At 39.7% G+C, this 14,654-nt stretch overlaps 1 protein-coding gene across 4 annotated transcripts in view; it reads right to left on the bottom strand.

Annotated features, from left to right (window-relative positions):
- The window catches only part of ANKRD12 (ankyrin repeat domain 12), a 114,718-nt gene extending 100,506 nt beyond the window's left edge, over positions 1 to 14,212 (bottom strand). For 3 of the 4 annotated variants that reach the window (XR_010933137.1, XM_067699691.1, XM_067699693.1), the window contains exon 1: positions 13,948 to 14,087. The gene's annotated coding sequence lies outside the window, so the exon portion shown is untranslated. Of the gene's footprint in view, positions 1 to 13,947 lie in introns of all 4 variants that reach the window. The other variant, XM_067699692.1, reaches the window with a different exon arrangement.
- Positions 14,213 to 14,654: the final 442 nt, after the last annotated feature.

The following is a 14,654-nucleotide window of genomic DNA, read 5'->3' as shown; positions in this document are numbered from 1 at the left end:
GTGTGGAATACAACCTGGCACACAGTAGACTTCCAATAAATATTTGCTGAATGAAAGAATGAATCAGTGAATATGAATTCAAGGGCCAAACAAGACAGGAAAGGAACTACACTCAGACACACTATAAACTAAAAAAGATAAACAAAAATTTCAAAATCTTCTAGAGGGGAACTGCAGGTCACACACCCAGGAAATCAAACTGACATCAGAAGTTACGAAAAGCAACATCAGAGGCAAGACAACAATGCAGTAACATTTCAAAATGTTAAGGGAAAAAATTTCAAACCAAAAATCTTTAATCACACTAAGCTATCATTTAAAAGTGAGAGTTCAATAAAGATGTTAAAAAAATAATAAAAATTAAAAAAAATAAAAGTGAGGTTAATGAATGATATTTTCAGGCATAAAAAGGCCTTATAATGTATATATACAAACACCCTGCTTGAAAATTGCTTTTAAGTAGGCACTCAAAAAATAACTGAAATAAATCTATGAGAACTACCGTGTGATGTATGGGAATTAGAGTAAATAACCTAATAAACCTAATATTTCATACAAAAACAAAAATGACAGACGGATGGATGCTTGAAGAATACCCCTAACAATCCAGAAATAAAATTCTACAAAACGTCAACATGGCTGCTGGGACGTTGTTGGGTAGGAGGTGGGGTGGAGGAGACTAGAGGAAGTGAGAAAGTGGTTACAGTACTTCTCGTCTGGAGGAAAGAAAACATATATATTTTAAAATATATTTATAAGATTAAGAAACTGTGGAAGATGAATAGTCAATAAAATGTAAATAATTTCCAATATTTGTGTTATTACAATAAATTTATTACATTTATTACAATAAATGAAAATGGATTAAACTCATTAATTAAAAGATATGAGTCTCTGGGCTTCCCTGGTGGCGCAGCGGCTGAGAGTCTGCCTGCCGATGCAGGGGACACAGGTTCGTGCTCCGGTTCAGGAGGATCCCACATGCCGCGGAGTGGCTGGGCCCGTGAGCCATGGCCGCTGAGCCTGCGCTCCGCAACGGGAGAGGCCACAGCAGTGAGAGGCCCGCGTACCGCAAAAAAAAAAAAAAAAAAAGATACGAGTCTCTGAGATTGGATAAAAATAAGATTCAGCAACATACTTTGTAAAAGAGACCAAAAAAGGATACTAAAATGGTTGACGATAAAAGGATAAGAAGACACACCAGGAAATATAACCCTAGGCTGGTAGACTTTTCTTTAGGCCCCATTCATAAATAATTCAGACCCTTCCTGGTCTGGGCGCAGCTCCCTGCCACTCCTGGGCCTGTGGGTTCCAGGGCTGCATTAAAGCTCACACACTAAAAAGGTATCTGTCTATTTTCTTTATAGGACAGGGCTTCAATTTCTGCTTCCTATTATGACTTTGAGTTTTTTTTTCCATTTCAGGCACCTGCAGATTCCTCTTTCTTGCTTTCAAGCTCAGCTGTGTTTTTTAAATATTTTATTTTTATCTAGCTTTCCGTATACATTACTAAAATGGAAGGGAGCATCCCCAGTCTGCCTCATAGTCCAGAAGTCCCCAGAAGATGCACTTAATTTCTTAATCTTTTTATTTTATTTTTACTTTTAAATTTTTAATCTTAATTTCTTCATCTATATTATGAAATGGTAATGCTCAAATAATAAGGCTATGAGAAGTAAATAAAATATCTTAGCATACATAGTCCTTGGTGCATATAAAATATTCAAATGCTGCCCTCTAAATTTACCAGCAATTTTACATCCTACCTAAAGAAAGTAAAGCTAGAACCATAAGCATGGAATGGAAATTGCTAACTTTTTTCCTGCTCCAGCTTCCACTGGGCTGCAGCTATGCTGACGGTAAAAATGCTTCCTCCAAAATTTTTTTGAGAAAAAAAGGTAACCAGTAAAGGACCAGCAACAGAATTCAATGACCCTTAAGAGTCATTCAGTAGGGACTTCCCTGGTGGTCCAGTGGTTAAGACTCCGCACTTCCACAGCAGGGGTCATGGGTTCGATCCCTCGCTGAGGAACTACGATCCCGCATGCAGCACAGTGCAGCCAAAATAAAATGGTTACTTTAAAAAACAATAAATAAATAAAGGTCATGGAGCTCATCCTTTAAAAAAGAAAAAAAAAAAGAGTCATTCAGTTAGGAAAGTGACTATTATTTTCTCTGATTTGATCTGGGAGCCTGAAGTCCAAGATTCTATGCTGAGATCTACCACTGACTTTTTGGTTGACCTTCATCACTTCTCAGTATTTGTTTCTTCTTGAAAGTTAGGCTAGATAACATTGAAGATCTCCTATTTTTCCAAAATTCTGATTCCAGAATGTTTAGAACAATTTCACTCCATTCTATTTTTCTATGAATACAAAAATGATAGCTTAAAGTACTGAACAATGACATCCTTATTGCTGTGTTCCCCCATGCAAAAAAAGTAAACCATTAGACATAAATACTAAACATTTCCTACTTGCACAAAGACCAAAAGCTTAATTCCCTCACACTTAAAAAGTGGTCTTAAAAAATAATGGAAAAGGCCTCATGGTAAATGGTCATGCTTCTGGGATATTAACTGTACCTCCCTAACACCTCAACTACTTAAACAATTCAAGTGAGAATTCAGTCTATGAAAAGGGTTTGTGCTTGCTTTATCATACCTTCCCAAAGTAAGGCATGGTTGATTTTCACCACAATGTTTTCTGGCAGCTATTCCATAACACAAGAATAATATGGCTGTATTCCAGACCAAGAAATTAGTATCATCAAAATCACAAATTTAACCAACAGCATGAAAAAGATGAAAACATCCACATCCTTTAAAATAAACTGTCCTCAACACTGCCCTTAAGACAATATTTTTTAAAGTCCTTAAGGAATGTTTATGGTCTATTTTATACAGTTCTATATTAAATTTTTTAAAAATAAATTTTTTAATTTTTATTTTTGGTTGTGTTGGGTCTTCGTTGCTGCGCGCAAGCTTTCTCTAGTTGTGGCGAGCGGGGGCTACTCTTCGTTTTGTTGCACAAGCTTTTCACTGCGGTGCCTTCTCTTGTTGCGAAGCATAGGCTCTAGGCGTGCGGGCTTCAGTAGTTGCAGCACGCAGGCTCAGTAGCTGTGGCTTGCGGGCTCTAGAGCGCAGGCTCAGTAGTTGTGGCCCACGGGCTTAGTTGCTCCGTGGCATGTGGGATCTTCCCGGACCAGGGCTTGAACCCGTGTCCCCTGCATTGGCAGGCGGATTCTTAACCACTGCATCACCAGGGAAGCCCTATACAGTTCTATATTAACTTTCATAATGAGCATGTACTCCTTGTATAATCTACAAATAAAAATTTTAAAAATAATAAAATAGGTCGACTTACACTTGGTTTGCTCTGGAGAACTACAGTGTTCTGGTTAGAACCCAAGGGGAAAAAATAATGAGATGGCAGGTGAGAGAACTACTTTAGAGAGAAGAAGAGGGAAAGAGGTAAAAGGTACTTTCATGTGTTTTATGTTTTCTAACCCAGCCATCAGAATAGGAAAGGAAGCAAAAGACTCAGGACAGAAGCTCAATCCAGTAAATATAGGCTGCACTTTGGGTTGGTGTTGCTATATATTATCTCCTTCGGAAAGCTGAGCACGGCCGTTAATTTAGAAGACTATACCAAGTAAATGCACTGTAAATAGTCTATTTGGTTTAGCTCTATGTGTGTATTACCTTCAAAATTCCACAAAGGTAAACCAACAGTATAAAATAGAGTAACATTTAGGCAGCCAAACTGCTTGAAATGCAAACAACCAAGGGTTCATGCTTGCTATATCATACCTTCCCAAAGTAAGCCATGGTTGATTTTTAGCACAATGTTTTCTGGCAGCTATTCCATAACATTTTCCCACAAGAAAATGATGATTGTATTCCAGACCAAGAAATTACACACGCCCACGCAAGACAGCAGACCACACTGAAGGGACAACAAAAACTGAAACACGATAGGGTAGAAAATGAGGCTAAAGAGGAGGAAGGGAGCAACATGAAGCACCTCGTCATTGTGTTGTTTGATCTTTACGATGACAAAAGCAATTTAAGGCTTTAAAAAAAGGCAGTGACACAATTCAAGCAGCATGTTTAAAAAGGTGCCATGTGGGGGGGAAAAAGTGCCATTGGTGAAACTCTGGAAGACACACTAAAGAGGAATTACAGGAGAGACACGGAGACCACTTCAACTGTAACGACCAGATTGTGAGGTGGGAAGGAATAGTCAGCAAGAGCAAGGAGGCTAGAATGACATCAGCAACAAGAAGTAAAAATGCTTTGAAAATAATTTAAAAGAAACAATTAGCATTTATCTGTTATATTTATCTTCCAATAGTAATGACTAAACAATACCTCAAATTTTTTAAAAATAAAATTCTCATTACTTCATTAGATAATATTTACAAAAGAGATTAGTGGTAAAAAGATTTTTTTGGCACTGTCAAACAGTGGACCATAAAGGATCACGTTCTAACAACGTATTTAGAATTTTTAAAGGAAGTAATACAGGCAGCTGGGTTTACAATGATCTATTTGCCCTCGGTATGTATGTATATTTATATATACATTCATTTCCAGATGTAAAGGTCGACATATAAAATACTCATCTGCAATGGGGAGTTGACATAAATGACTTCTAAGGTTCTAAGATTCTAAAAATGAGTTGCTGGGTTTACTGACCTCTTTCTAGCCCTACAGGGCTCTAAATGTGCAACTTCCGTAGACCAGCAGAGGGCTGCAACAGCCCAGAGAAAATGGTGAGGCAGCTTGACTTGCATCTCTGGCACTGGGCGGTGGAAAAATTACAATACTGAAAGTAGAGAACTAACAACCACTACGTATTCACTTCACTGTCAACAGATTCTTAAAGGGGGCAAGAGCAAACCCCAAAGCCTGAAAACTAGAAGCACTCATAATTAAGCATTTTGCCACCAGCTCCTTTCTCTTCCTGCAAAATAGCAGTGTTTGGAAGCAGAACAAAATCTCACTAACATAGGGTAATTAGAAGGGAAAAAAAGCCAGACAAAATGAGTTAGCAACTCACACTTCCTTTCAGACCACTGCTCCACACCGCTGCTACCAGACTAATCTTCCTAAAATGATAATTTCATTAGGTTACTCGCACATCTACTTTGCCAATCTGTTCTGTATATAGTGCAGTGAAGTCTTTACTTTGCCTAGATTTTAAGGTACATTTCTACCTCATGTATACAAATCTTATTTTCAACTCCTCTAGTGAGACTGCTCTTACTGTTATACACAATATGCAACAGAGAGACTTCCCTGGTGGTCCTGGTGGTCCAGTGGTCCCCTTCCAATGCAGGGGATGCGGGTTTGATCCCTGGTCGGGGAACTAAGACTCCACATGCCGTGGGGCAACTGAGCCCTCGCACCACAACTACTGAGCCCACGCGCCTTAACTAGAGAGCCTGCATGCCGCAAACTACACAGCCCACACGCTCTGGAGCCCGCACGCCACAACTAGAGAGAAGCCTGAGCACCGCAGCAAAAGATCCCGTGTGCCGCAACTAAGACCCGACTCAGCCAAAAATATAAATTAATGAATACATAAATAAGTACATAAATAAATAAAAATGGGCAGGGAATGAAAAAATATGTAATAGAATTGAAACGGAAAAGGTCACTGTGGTGAACTTTCCATAAAGAAACAAATCTACATAAGTCTAGGGAAAGGGCAGATCCACTGTTGGGAAAAGTTTGTGCAAAGAGGGAGATAGGAATTTGCCTGGGGAAGTGAGGAAATGGCTCAAGGAAAGGTATACAGAGGGGTTCAACTGAATTGTAATTCTTAAGGTTGGTGATAGGTAGAAGGTTCTCACTATGCTATCTTCTGTACCTTTTAAATTATTTGAACTATTTCAAAATTTAAAAAAGTTTTTGGTATTTTACTTTGCCCCTCAAAAGACAAGCAGCCCATCTACTCAACAGATCATACGCCTGGTGGCATTCTCAGTACTACTCACACTTTAATCCCAAATAATGCCCTCATTTTTACGGCTTTCTATTTTTTAAAATATTTATTTATTTATTTTTGGCTGCACTGGGTCTTCGTTGCTGTGCACAGGCTTTCTCTAGTTGCGGCGAGCGGGGGTTACTCTTTGTTGTGGTGCGCAGGCTTCTCATTGCGGTGGCTTCTCTTGCTGTGGAGCATGGGCTCTAGGCTCGCAGTCTCTAGAGCACAGGCTCAGTAATTGTGGCGCACGGCTTAGTTGATCCGCGGCGTGTGGGATCTTCCTGGACCAGGGCTCAAACCTGTGTCCCCTGCATTGGCAGGCAGATTCTTAACCACTGCGCCACCAGGAAAGTCCCAATGGCTTTCTTGATAAATGACAGGTACATACTTCAGCCTTAAATGAAAGGAAAAGACTTCTAATTGCTTAGATAATTGGGTGCAGTTTGAATAGTGGCACATTAAAAAAAGAGAGATTTGAGATAAAGGATATGGCATAAAAAACCAGAATCGTTTATGATAATCATGGCTTCTGCAATGTAAGTCTAAGATCCTGAAAATCATCTTTATCTACACCCAAACTCTCTATGCAGTTAGAGGTACTAAAATCAGTACCCCGCCCAAGAGAGCAAAACTTATGGAAGTATTAAGTTATTGCTAATCCACATACCACATCATTCCCACCCTGACCCAACAATAAGGTGGGTTATTAGCACTACTTCAACTATAGCCAAAGTTGTAGCTTCCATACAACTTCACACCAGGGCTGTACTGTCTGGGCCTTTAGTCCTGACCTGCTATCTCTGTCTTCTGCACACTCTCCAACATAAACCCACCTGCTATACTCCGCACAAGAATTCAGGACAACTGCCAAATTTAAATGAAGTATAATCTACAAAGATACTGAATCACTATGCTGTACACCTGAAACTAATGTGACTGATATTGTAAATCAACCAGACCTCAATAAAAAAAAGAATTCAGGATAACTGCATATAGGGCATTTAAAAGAAAATATGCTCTAAACTGACTTAGGGTACTAGTATTATTGGTTGCTCTTTTAGTCAGGGCAATTTAGGATTATAAACTGTTTCCCTGCCAAAGTATGCTGAGGAGAATAATAAGAAATATGGTACCGAGGGACCAAAGCATAGTAAATTCACTGTATTTTAACAGCTGTATAAGTAAGTAACAAGAAAAGTGTGGTACTATGGAAACTCCAACCCCAGTGACAAACAATATGTATTTGATTTTTAAAATAAAACATTTCCTGAAATATAATCATGTAAATGTTATGAACTGTGGATAAAAAAGGCAAATCTCACTTATGATGCTGATATTAAACAACTTTATCTATGGAAAGAAATATACTATAAAAAATAAATGCCTAAAAACACAAATTAGGACTATTTAAGAATGTAACAGTTCTACATCAAAAATTCAACTTAAATTTCCAAGTCAGTGATTCTTAGTCTTTTTTGCACAGACCCATCTCAGGGCCTGAAAGCCATAGGTTCTTTCACTAAAAAATTTGCAGTGTAACTTCCAAATGTTTACAGAACTCTCTGTAATTATGGATTCTTGTTTTAAGTAATTATCTCTTGCAGCTAGATTTTAAGCTCCATACAAGAAGTCTTCTTCAGATATGTGTTTAGCATTGGCACCTAAAACCTTAAAACCTAAGCACCTTTTCAATGATCTCTTTGTCTCCTATATGAATTCTATACAACCTCGAATTATTTTCTAAGAAAATCTGTATTACATTACTCCCCATATTGGAAATTAATTTTTATTAAGCTCTTCTTCCTAGCAATCATGGCCTTTTTCATCTGCTACCCATCTTTTCTCCCTTAGTCCCAGTTCATCTCTTCTGCCAGTCAGACCATCCTCCTGTCATTAGCATCAGGGTGATCCTTTACACTGTGATGGAATCTACGGTACAACAATGAACAAGACAGACATGACACATGTCCTCGAGGGCTCACCATGTTCCTTTCTACACCAACTAGAAAGCAATTTGAATGACTAAACAATAATACTGTCTGCCTATTCCACATGTCTATGTTTTGTTCATTGAGTGTAAATCCTTTAAAAAAAAAACAACCTATGATATTGTCTTCGCTTATATTTTTCTAAACTCCTGTCTCAACGCTAAATGCAATAGCGTTCATAGAAACATTTAAAATTTGTTAACTAAACATGCAGTGTTTAAAACCTTCTTGATTATATCCATAATACTAGCTCACTGTGGCAAAACTTGAAAATACAGAAAAAATAAAAGAAATTCTGGTTACTTTCATATTCAATATCCAGAGATAATCTGTCACACTGTCAGACTGGATCATTCAAGAACTTTCACTCCTTGTAAAAATCCATAATACAAAACAATTATTTTCCCCATAAAGGCTCATATTTTATCTATCATTTTACCTTTTTTTCTCTTAATAATATCAGCTTCTTTGAATGTGCAGTTTTGTAAAGGAGCAATACAGACACTGATTTAAACTCATCTGTATAATGGCAACAAGATAAACTTCACAAGGTAATGGTAAAGAGTGAACGAAAAGTTATGTGGAGAATCCATTATCAATCACAGGACATTTGTAATTATGCCTCTGACCAAAAGATATGAAGTATCAATTCACAGGAGAGAAAATGCAAATGATTATTTCTCCATGTATTAGCTAATGATCCAAATTCCTGTAGCTAAAATCAAACCCTTCATACCGCAATTAAAGATGAAAGCCTTGGATGTAAAATGACAGCGGTAATATAACTTAAATGTAATGACACAAATTTTAATTGGTGACCAACAATTGTTTACTTTCAACAGCATGAGCACAAACAGAAGGTAAAGAGGTATTTTTTTGTTCTGTTGGACTGCAGCTTAAAGAGAACACTCATCTTCATTCTTGGGATGTTTTTATGAATTCTGGAAGACAGATAATTTCTGAAGGTTGAAGAACCACTACTGGGTGATCACCTCAGCTATCAATCTACAAACGAAGTTGGTTGATCTTAAGAAAAAATTTTCCTCAAAGTAATAAAATTACATTTATATAACACTTACAAATTTTAAGTTAGTTCTTGAGTAATAGCACCTAGAGTTGGAGACATTCCAGTAACAACTTTTTGAAGTTTCTTCATAACTAGATATGTAAAATATCTATTCTCATCATATATTAAAATAACACATATGTAAGTATCTAACAGTACCTAGAATACTAATGCTCAATAAAAGGTCTTTTCTTTGATCACCAAGTAACTTCCAAATAGTTAAAATTAAACTCTGGTAAAAAGAACTTATTTTAACTCAGAGGTTGCAAGACTTTAGTACATAATATTAAAATATAAGCCAAGGCTTTATTCCTAGTTACAATATTTTTGTGCAAATTATGGTAGGAAACATTCTGTAAATTTTAAATTTTCTCATCTAAGTGACATCATTAAACACCAGCACTAATTAGTAAAGTGGTATAAAGAATGTTTTTAGTATTTACTCCTACCCTGCTTGTTAAAGTTTCAGAAGTGGTAGAACAGAATGGAAGAAAGCTGTGTACAATGCGGCTTTGGTGGAAGAGAGAATAAAAGTAGGTGTTTCTTTCCTCTTCCTTCAGATTTGCTAATGCTTCTCTTTCACGAGTGCATTTCAAAGGAGTCTAGCATTACTCCAGAGAATTTTAACCTGGATCCTATCCATGGTTCAATATCATTAGATTAGCGGATTTTTTGCTGATCTCAGAGTAGCTGTGAAATTCAAGAGATCGGATATAAAATGTACTTCATGAACTACAGAACATCGTAATTTTTTACATACTATTATCTTTTATCATGAGTTACTACAGCTATTTCTAGAAAGAGAGAGCCACACACACATGGTTTTTGTTCTCTATTAGAAGTCAGAATGCCAAAAAAACTCCTATGTAGGAAGAACAACAATCTGAAATGTAAGAAGCTACAGGACTCTCCCAACTCTTTCAAGCAATAAGGTAGTTTAACAACATAGCATTTATCACAAGTATTTGTGGTATCTCCCCCAACTGTGGCCCAAATACAAACTGATAAACAGAAATGTAAACTACTACATATTTTGAAACAATTTTAGTGCAATAAACAAATATTAAGGGACTGGCCAAAAAAAGACACAATTTTTAAAAGCCGAAGAAAAATGATTTTGCAACTTGCAGCTTCATAATTTACCTCTTCTATTTACCTCAATTTGGAAGCATTTCTGTATTTAAACCTAATTCTCTAAGAACTTAAATTTGAATTTCTTAGAATTGTGGAAGGTTCCACTAATCAGAAAACCTAGTTTTGGTTGCTATTTTCTAACCTGGACAAACTCATATTTACTCTTGCTGGATCTATTCCTTTATAAAAGTCCCAAATGAATTTGGTTAGTTATCTTTCTCCTTCAGTCACTCTGTTTAAAGTATGTTTCCTTAGAACAATGAACATAATATCAAGGTGGAGTCTGTTAGAACAGCCTCTTAGTACTAACAACTGTAGTCCTCCTGTTGCTGGCGAGACTAATTTGCTTCTGACAACATAAAAAAACCCAACTACATCAGCATCTCATTAAAAGGCTTGCTGGACTGTTTTCCACAATTCTCATAAGGTATTTTCTTTTCTTTTTGTTTTTTAACCAACATAGTAGAAGGTACAATGCTGCCCCCCACCCCACCAAATTTTTCACAAAGTCAGAAACTTAAAAACTGCCCTAAAACTTCTCAAAATCAGCTGAACACTCTTAGAGGTAGAATACAGAGAGATGGTTAAGAATGTGGACGGCAGAGTCTGTCACTTTTTTAGGTCTGTGAATATCTGTACACCACGTAACAGTTCAAAGCCTCATTCTCCTCAGCCACAGTATGTTTTACAGGGTTATTATGAAAATTATCTGAAATATTTCACTTAAAACTTTGAACACAGATACGTGCAGATTCTACATGCTCAACAAATGCTTATCATAACCTTTAGCTTCAAGGTTACAAATAATCCATGTATGTAACACTACAATACTACAATGATGTTCCCAGTATTATCGATTTAAAGCGCTAAAAGAAAAAGGTCTTTAAACCTAACAGCAAAAGTCAACAGTGTCTTAACATTTCTGCACTTATATTTTAGATCTACAAGATAACCTTAACATGAACTACTCAAAAGCTGAGTTTATAAAGGAAATTACCTCCTGTTATTGCCATTATCTAGAAACTAGCAACAAATTAACATTTTTACTAAGATACTTTCACTATTACTTTTAAAAAGCCACTGCCTGTTAAAGAAACAGATTATGCATGCATGAGTGTATATGAGAATGTTTTCAAATGCTATACGAAGAAACTTCATATTCTCCAGAGGAAGTCAGGTTCTAACAACCGCAATATTTAAAATGTTCATAAGAGGCTTTACTAAGATTAGAACTAAGTAGGGATCAGAAAATGTATCTACAGGGAGTTATAATCTATAAAACAGCAGGTGCTCAAAACAATGAAGCTAAGGCTAAGCAAAAACCTAGGGATCTAGACACCTTAGATAATACAGTAGAAAACTGTATTTATTTTAAAAATGTCACCACTTTTTACACAGATAAAAGCTTATAGTATATAATGTGCTTTCCATATGTAATCATATTTGTTCCATCAAACAATCCTGTAAATTGTGTAGGAAAATTATTTTTTGCAGATTACAAAGGCAAGGTTCTGAAAGTATGATTTGTCAAAAACCACAGTTAGGAAGTGACAAATCAAGAATGTAAACCCTGGCCTTCTCACTTTTATTTGCCTGTTCTTTCCACTACTCCATAAAGCTACTTCTTAAAGAAGCAAATTAGCATCTTCAGAAAAAAAAATCTCTAGGCCAAACCACAGACCGTTTTAATTAGCTGTGCTGACTTGGGTAAGTCATTCCCCCTTACCAGGCCTTCATTTTCTCATCTGTAAAATGAGAGAAACGGATTAGAAAATCTGAGGTCTCTTCCAGTTCTAAGGATAAATCTCTAAACTACAATCTTTACAGAGTGCAAGCATTTTACAAATACATGTTGATGTCAGCTTCCGCAACAAGTTCCAAGTCAGAAAGTGGTGTCATTAGCTATTAAGCAACCTACTGCAATTACTGGATAAATTCTTCATGTCTATCTGATAGATGTTGCTTCAGTAGCATCAAGTTTATATACAGAAAGCTGTCTAAACCTTTTATGGACTACGATGGACATGATTAATCTCACTAGTCATTCTCCTTTTAGCCTGAAACAATGCTCTTAAAACATAAGAATGGCTTACAGAAAATTTAACTACTCATCAACTCATACCAAGAAACTGAACATTTTTACTATTATTTTTATTCTATAGAATAAAAACGTCTTTTCCAATGATGAGTTTTCCAAATATCCCTATTTCTCCAGTCTACCTCGAAGATGATCAGTTACCTTTTACAGCAACTTCTATAGCAAAAAAAAAAAAAGTAACATAAACAATTTGATAAAAACATCTTCCTTTTAAATTCATTCCACCAGTTGGGCGCTCGTCTCCAAACAAAATTCAAGCTTTTTTCCCCCTTCCTGGTATTAAAGAACTAAAATCAAAGACCACACAATGTATTTCCACCTACTAAGTTCTTTCCTCATCTGAATACTTTATTTTCTTTACTCTGCCTCAAATAGTCTTCATGGAATACACACCCAGAGATTTCCACTTTCCCAGCTCTGCTTGTTCATAAAACCATCCTAACAACAACTATGGAAACCAGAGAGATTAAGAACATTACAGGCATCCTGCTCTTTTCCTTCCATGAATACTACTTAAGTTTTACTTCATTTTAACACCTTGCCTGTCCCTAAAATAGAACACATACCCCGAATAGTTAGGCTTGACCTTACTCAGTCAACCGTCTGCAGACCTTTAGAAATTTGGTTACTGCTTGTGTCGACTATAAAAGATCTTTTAGTAAAGCCTCCCCCCCCTTGCCTATGAAACATTTCGAATGTTTACATGTTTTTGCGTTTAGCCCAAATTAAAGACTTTTCCCAACAAGCTTAGCTAATATAACGACTTGATCTTACACAGTCGACACTATCTCATTTTGTTTTTTAAGCCACTTGGCACCAATATAGCACATGTTCTGCCAGTTCTGAGCTAATCTCCAGGAAAGCCTTTGTATAACGACTGAAGAAACTGAAACAGATCAGTGCCCAAGATTTTTAAGAGCCTATATAAGCATATGTTTTTAATCAACAGTCAATTTATTTTAAAATAGCTATTTCACCAGTTCGCCTTCTTTTATAATTTACATAAACCGTTTTAAAATAAAAAAGGACACATGACTGAGAACTCAGGTTCACTTCAACTTCAGGATTAGAGCCGATTCCGAAGTGTTAAGGATCTCTGGGTCTGCGACCCTTTTCACTGCGTCCGCAGGGTGGAAATTACACTCTCGACCGCTAACACCGCTTAAACTGTTTCCTACGGTTTCTACGGGTGCAAGAGTGTCAACTTCCCGTCCTAAACTGTTTCTTACTGTTATTATTAAAACAGCTGTCAGCTGGGCTTCGGTGACCTCTTTGTACAACCGTTTATTCAACGCTTTGGGAACCTCGAGGCTGCGTCACACCGTGTTACCCTCGAACTAGCTCCAAGAACCCGGCGGCCCGAGGGTACGAGAACGCCGGGGCCCGGCTCGTCCGCGCCGCGAAGCTGCCTACCCGCGGCCCCGGGCTGGGGGCGCCCCGCCCCCACCCCGCCCGGCTCCCGGCGGCGGCCCCCCAGCCGCGCACACTCGCTCCCTCATTCCCTCGCACGCACACGCGCCGTGGCCCCGCCATGTTCCGGGAGCGGCGCGGCCGCCCGCGGAGCCCCCGCCCCCCGCTCGGGCAGCTCCCGCCGCGCCGCGACCACTGCGCTCCCGGCGGGGCAGCCGTACTGTCAGCGCGGCGCCGCAGGGCGGGGCGAGTCCCTACCTCGCTCGGGGGAGGGGACGGGAGCCGGCGCGACTGAGGGGCTCCTCCCGGGCTCCGGGGCCGGGGCTTGAAACCGCGCCCCTCCTTCCTCCTCGCCTGTCGCCACGCCCCCCTCGCCCGCACGGACCCGAGGCACGGCCGGCGCGGGAGGGTCTATCCCTGGAACGAGGGCCTCGGCGCCGCCGTCGCTGTCGTGGTCTTCGCCGCCGCCGCGAACGCCGCCAAGGCCGGGCTCGAAAACATCTCCGGTCTCCGCCGCCCCTCACCACAGCCTGCTCGCTCCCAGGACGGCGCCGTCCGGCGATTGGCCGCGGCGCGGGCACGTGACGCGCCGGGCACGGGACGGGCGGCGTGAGCGCTCCGCCCCCGGCCCCGCCGCCCCTTCCGCCCGCCTCCCCGCGCCGCGGCCCGCCGCTCTGCCTGGGCCGGGAGAAGCTTCCCGAGCCGGGGGCGGGGGTCGGGGCGTACCAAGTGGACGCGGGGGTGCGGACCCCACCCGCCTCGCCGCCTCCCCTCCGCCGGCACCAGCCCCAGAAGGGAGGGGCCTAGGGGAGCGAGGGAGCCGCGCAGGCGCCGCCGACGTGCCGGGCCGGCGGGTGCCGCTTCGCGCTCTGCGGCGACCATGGCCGTGGCAGTGACTGGAAACTTCTGGAAATGGCGGCAGCGAGGAAGAGGAGGCTCTGTCTACGTTGGGTATTCACATGTTA

Source organism: Pseudorca crassidens, chromosome 12 (assembly GCF_039906515.1).
Source record: "Pseudorca crassidens isolate mPseCra1 chromosome 12, mPseCra1.hap1, whole genome shotgun sequence".
Classification (NCBI taxonomy): Eukaryota; Metazoa; Chordata; class Mammalia; order Artiodactyla; family Delphinidae; genus Pseudorca; species Pseudorca crassidens.
Note: the sequence above shows the minus strand (reverse complement) of the source record. Positions and strands in the feature narration are given on the sequence as shown.